Genomic DNA, 5,886 nt, shown 5'->3' with positions numbered 1-5,886 from the left:
AGACTATTTTCTTACTGTTTCTTAAAACAAAATTTTTTTTTTTGGGACATTTAGGCCATTTAAGGCAAACACACACACACAACGCATACACATAGACTCGAACCTTGAACCTCTTAGTTGGAAGCCAAAGCTCTCAACCAATAGGCCAAGGAGAGTTGTGTTTAAAAAAAAAAAAAAAATTTAGTATAAAAATTAAATTGTTTGTACTAGAAAGCAGCTTTATGAAGTAATAAAAAAATTGTCCCAAATGAAGCTTAAATCATATAATTGCACTTTGTGCAGGCCAATTTATCCTCTATGATTGATATCCTAAAATGAAATGTAGCTTAGCAATGATAGCTAGTGAGAAAATTGGAGGCTACCATTTAGGTTATTGCAAGCTCAACATCAATGGTCCCTTTGATAATCTAAGGCAATAGATGTGTCACCATCTATAATCTGGTTTTATCACATTCTCATGGGGGAATCTCTATCTTCATTGTGATCCTTATCATATATAGACAAATTATTATGGACATAGCTCTTTTTAGACTCTAAATAGAGTAAGATCAATGTAAGATAGATCTCTTACAAGTTTTTGTTAGGAACTGAAATCAAAGTGGATCAAAATTGAACTGCATGGAAGTAATAGTCAAATATTTTCTTAACTCAAAAGCTTCATGTTTTCGAGTGAAAGTTATTTCTCAGTTTGAAGACGTTAAAGAAATGTTAGGATGGCTTTTTTAATGCTAAGAAATTTTATACTAAAAAACTGCTTTAAGAAGCAGTAAAAAAGTCGTCCGAAACGAAACCTTAGAGTTATAAATCACATGAATTGCTCGATCATGGCAGAACCTTTAGCCATAGCACCACTTGTAAGATAGTCGAAATCAAAGGAGATCATATATGTTAGTGGCGATGCCTAAGAAAAAAATCAAAATGGCCAACAAACTATGGTTAATTTAAAATGACTTAACTAGATTAAGTTTAAATGGGATTGATTGGCCTTTTGGATTAGGACTCCTTACCTAACATCAAATCTTCCTTGATGTTACTTATAAAAATTTGGACCATTTCTCGAATTAAGCGTGTCATCCTTGTGTAGGGGCCATGCTAATCTTCTGTGTCGTTCCAATTTTATCAGATGTCTCCGAAGAGACAAATATGAAAAGATGTTACTTATAATACAACTTTTGAATCCTTTCTTGTTCTTTTGGTAAAATTTTCTCCCATTTTTCTTCAAAAAGGCTTTTTGTATCATAAAAATAGTACTTTACATTGCCTTTTGATCGTCATCTGGAGATTAAGGATTCATTTGACTACAAATGCGCAAGTGTTTGGTTACACTAACGAAGAGGAATAGCTATATGTTAAATAGCTTCATCATACACAGCTCACTTTGGTCTGTTGGTTGAGAGCTTATGCTTCAAACTAAAAGGTCTTGGGTTCGAGTCTTTGTGTATGCGTTGTGTGTGCGAGTTTGCCTTAAATGGCCTAAATGTCACAAAAAAAAAAAAATAAAAGCTTCATCATACAGTATCTAACTAATTCTGAATCTCGGTGTAAAAATCTATAAAATCTATAAAGCACTTACAAACATGTGATTTTTTTAGTCTAATCTCTATCATTAATTGGAATACAACAATAATGTTTTAATACACACTCCTATAAAAAGTTATCATAGGATCACTAACCCATGAAAAGGGGGCTTTGTTTGAGATAGCTTTTTTCAAAGTAGTTTTTTAATACAAAAAATTTTAATTCAATTTTTTTTTTACTAAAAACTAATTTAGAAAGCAATTCAAAAGTTGTCGCAAACGAAGCTCAAGTCAAGTCGAGTTGGTGTCAAACTCAAGCTACCCTCGAACATGAGTCGAGTTCATTGAACTACTGAGCCAAGTTGAGTTAGCATTGATTCAGACCGTTGGTTTGTGAGCCGAGTCATTTAAAAATGTTGTTGTAAAATACATTTAAATATAATAATTTTAAGAGTCTAAGTCCAATGTTGTTAAAATACTTAAAAATTACATTTTATTTTCTTTTATAAGTGATTTCTTATTTTTTTTAATTTCTCATTATTTTTATTATTTTGTTAAATTGCTGTTGAAATCAACATCATTCTCTTTCATAATAAACTAATTTGCTCACAAGTCAACTCAAACTCATAGAATAAAGCTACTGCTCGAACTTAATTAATTAATCAAATTCAGATTCAAACTAATTAGATGCGGCTCATATCAAAATATTAATCAAATTAAAAAAAAAATTGGTTCCAACCTACCACTAAATATCTATCAAACTAGATCATTTCCACAAATTATTATCACTCTAACATAGCTCATAATTAAAAATTACTCTTAAAAAGGACACTTATGGCATTGTTGCATCAACATCCATTGTGATTGAAAGGGCATCTCTCAAAGTTCTTTTATCAAACCATTTTGTAGGGTGCTACCATCATCTAACTTTACCTTACTATATTTGAATAAGGGGTGTCAATTTCGGGTAACGGGTCGGTTCGGGTCGAACCCGGAATTGACCCGGGTTCAAACGGGTCGAACCTAACCCGACCCGAATAGGTAAACGAGTCGAAAATGCAATCCTAGACCCGACCTGGCGGGTTGCCGGGTTGACCCGACCCGGGAACTGACTGACAGGGTTTGGCGGGCGGACTCGCCATATATATATATATATTCAAAAAAAGAAAAGAGAAAGCTCCAATATGTATAAACAGTAGAATAGACTCTAGACCTAGCATGTCCATATGTGATGCTTGTTTTGTGGTCCATTTGTACTTTAACTCTATTGATATTTATTCTAACACTTACAAAGCTACAAATACCCTACTCTACCTATATTACTATTGATGTAGAGGAAGCCAAAAATAGAGAAAAAAAACATCACTAATAACTTGTTGATTCAAAGAATATCAAGAAGTTGAAAAAAAAATTGAGAAGAATATACATTACTTAAGTCAAAATGAAAAAAAAATAAAAAATCTAACATTAGAAAATAAGATAATCTTAATGAAAATCATAACTATTGAAAAATGATCAAAATAGAATGTAATTTTAATCATAAATTTATTTGAAGATCAAAATAATATAAAATAATATGAGACTCTTGAATATGTAACCGCTCAAAATATTATTTTTAGTTAAAAAAAATGATGTCAAACGTATAAAATAAGCATCATTAGTTTTCTAGTCTAAGTGAAATTTTTGAGCTTTGGATGATGGTCCTAAGCACATAGTTACCCCAATTACGCATTACACAACTACCATTGTCATACTCTTTATTGAAGAAACAAAGAAAGAAACAATTCCAAAATGAATTGAACCTTCTTTGTACATCTTTCTTAAGCAATGGCATCTATCTTCTTATAATTGTCAAAACATTAAATGTCTTGATAGGATGGACCTCGCCCTAAGGTTCTGGTATTCATCACTCACATGTGATTTCTCTTGCATTATTGGTCTCACATATAATATATAATGGACCACATCACTCTCTAATGTTCAGGCAAAACAAGAAACCTACATTCAAATAATTGTCCATATCACCATTTTAGACTTCGGGGTTTGAATAAAGTCTACAAATAAGCAAATGCACCGTGGGTGTCTACTTGAATTTTGCCTAAGGACCACTGGTCTTATGTGATGATGAACCTAATGCAAGAAGACAAGAAACTCACATTGATTCTTAACTATTTTAGTCTGCTAGCTAAGTAAAATAAAAGGTGAAAACTTTGCAAGTGGAGTGATTCCTCTTCTCTCTGAAGAATTAGTATGGAATCAATGGAGTTGGCATCAAGTGCTTGTGGAAACTTTATATCTTTTGTGTTATTGAAAGTTGATGATTGTCATGCATCTATGATTGATTTGATATCACTTGGACAGCAATGACCATTTTGATGATTGTTGATGTTTTTATTTATGCAAAGTCTCTCATGTTTGGCTAAACTCAACATTATTTTAATAGATTTTATTGAGTGAAGAGATAAAAATTTTTAAAAAAGTGTGATAGAGGAGAAATTATTCTGTGCGGACGTCGAACGTCGTTTATAGACCAACCATAATGCATCACATCACCTCCTGCTCGGTACTGCAACTCGTGACGTATTCTGGTTGGTCTTCAGACGATAAACTGTGTTCGGCATCTGCACAGAATAATTTCTCGTGAAAGAGACATCTATCATTTCATAAGAGAACATCTATTGAATTACTATATGCTTTTTTTTGTAAATAACCAAAGTGATGTGACAACATCATTTGTTTGTATGCTAGTAGCATAAGATCTTGTTGGAGTGATAATGACTAACTATGTGGAGCTTTTGCTTGTGGTTACGAAGGATTTGAGGGCACTAATGATATGCTTTTAAAAGATATAAAAGCTTAGTAAGTGAGAGACTGAGCCAAAGTGATGAAGGTCCACCTATTAGCTGTAAACATTTAAACAAATCTTTATTTGGCCATGCATTTATTGTTACATCCAATAGACCAAAAAATATTTTCCTACTGCTTGTTTTTTACCATCAAATTGTAGTGAAAAGTACTTTTTTTCAAGTTATTGAAGTTTTGTTGGTTGAAATGTGATGAAAGTACGAGTGTATGGTGCGAGAAAGTCAAGCAGACTCAAGTTTGAGCTTGATTCATTAGTCAATTTCGAGTTTGAGCTCAAGCTCAATAAGGCTTCGTTTGTGACAGTTTTTTGCTACTATTTTTTCATTACTTTCAAGAAATTTTTATGATAGAAAGTTTCTATAGAAAATAGTAAGAAAATTGTCCCTGATGAAGTATTAATGAGTTTGAGCTAGCTTAAGAGTTAGCTTGTTTTTTATAAATGAGAAAAATTAATTTTGAGTTGTTTTTTGTTATAATACTCAATATAAAAATATAAAATTAGATGATAAATAATGAGAAAATACTGAATATAAGGAAGTCAAATATAATTTTTAAATATTTTTGACAAATTTTTTTACTTAAGACTCTTAAATTTTAAGATATTATTAATGTATTTTATATTTACATTTTTGAAATGAGGCAGTTGTTATATTATGAATTTTTTTCTTATAAAAAAGTGGTTCTCCTAATTTATTTTCTTTTTCAATAGATATTATGAATCAATGATTAAATAGAAGACTTTGGATACTTTTTTTATTTAATTTTTAAAATATTTATTTACATAATGAAGCTTTATCTCTTAATGATTGTGATTAATAAAATAGATTAATAATAAATTGTATTTGCGTAATGATTACATTGCCGACCGGGAAAAGATAAGCAAAGCACTGCGGAGGCCCGCGGGGCCGCCGCCACCCACGCGCCGCAAACACGGCCCATCCAGGCCCGCCAAAAGCCACGGCACGTGTCACCCATTGATTCCCATTCAACGCACGCGGCTCCCGGTCGCCGGTCACCCCTTAGAGGAATTACCGAGAGTTCCGGTCTTCTTCCGCGAGGGTTTTAATATAAGCTTTAAAGAGTCCGACCGAGATCAGAGATGAACGGGTTCGAGGAGGCAGTAAACTGTAAACCTAAGCATTATTTTTAAATGGCAATTCTGTCCCTGAGCTGTAACCGATGCTGTAGTAGGAAATGGAAGGGGTAATTCGGACATTTCGAAAGAGATAATGCAACCGTTGTTCCGGATCGCCTCCCGAGGTTTGGCACGAAAACCGATGAGATTATGGTTTCGAGAAAAAGGACGGCAGAGATTTTTGCATTTCCGGGTAAGGAAAATCTTTCTTTGTGGCCTTCCTTTTCAAAATTTTAATAATTTTTTAAAAAGCTTTTTTTTCTTAATTATAAATTCACATAAATATTACGTGAGGTGATGCGAGCTAATTAAGATTTATGTGGGACTTTTATTTTCATTTTTAAAGTAAATTTTAATGAAAATATTTTT

The 5,886-nt window shown here is 32.5% G+C and overlaps 1 non-coding gene across 1 annotated transcript; it reads right to left on the bottom strand.

Moving 5' to 3' along the window:
* Positions 1-1,038: 1,038 nt before the first annotated feature.
* On the bottom strand, positions 1,039-1,139 carry LOC114580511. Its single transcript, XR_003701951.1, has one exon. It is a non-coding gene; the product is annotated as a U6 spliceosomal RNA (small nuclear RNA).
* Between the last annotated feature and the right edge of the window lie 4,747 nt (positions 1,140-5,886).

Source organism: Dendrobium catenatum, unplaced genomic scaffold, assembly GCF_001605985.2.
Source record: "Dendrobium catenatum unplaced genomic scaffold, ASM160598v2 fragScaff_scaffold_1061, whole genome shotgun sequence".
NCBI lineage: Eukaryota > Viridiplantae > Streptophyta > Magnoliopsida > Asparagales > Orchidaceae > Dendrobium > Dendrobium catenatum.
Note: the sequence above shows the minus strand (reverse complement) of the source record. Positions and strands in the feature narration are given on the sequence as shown.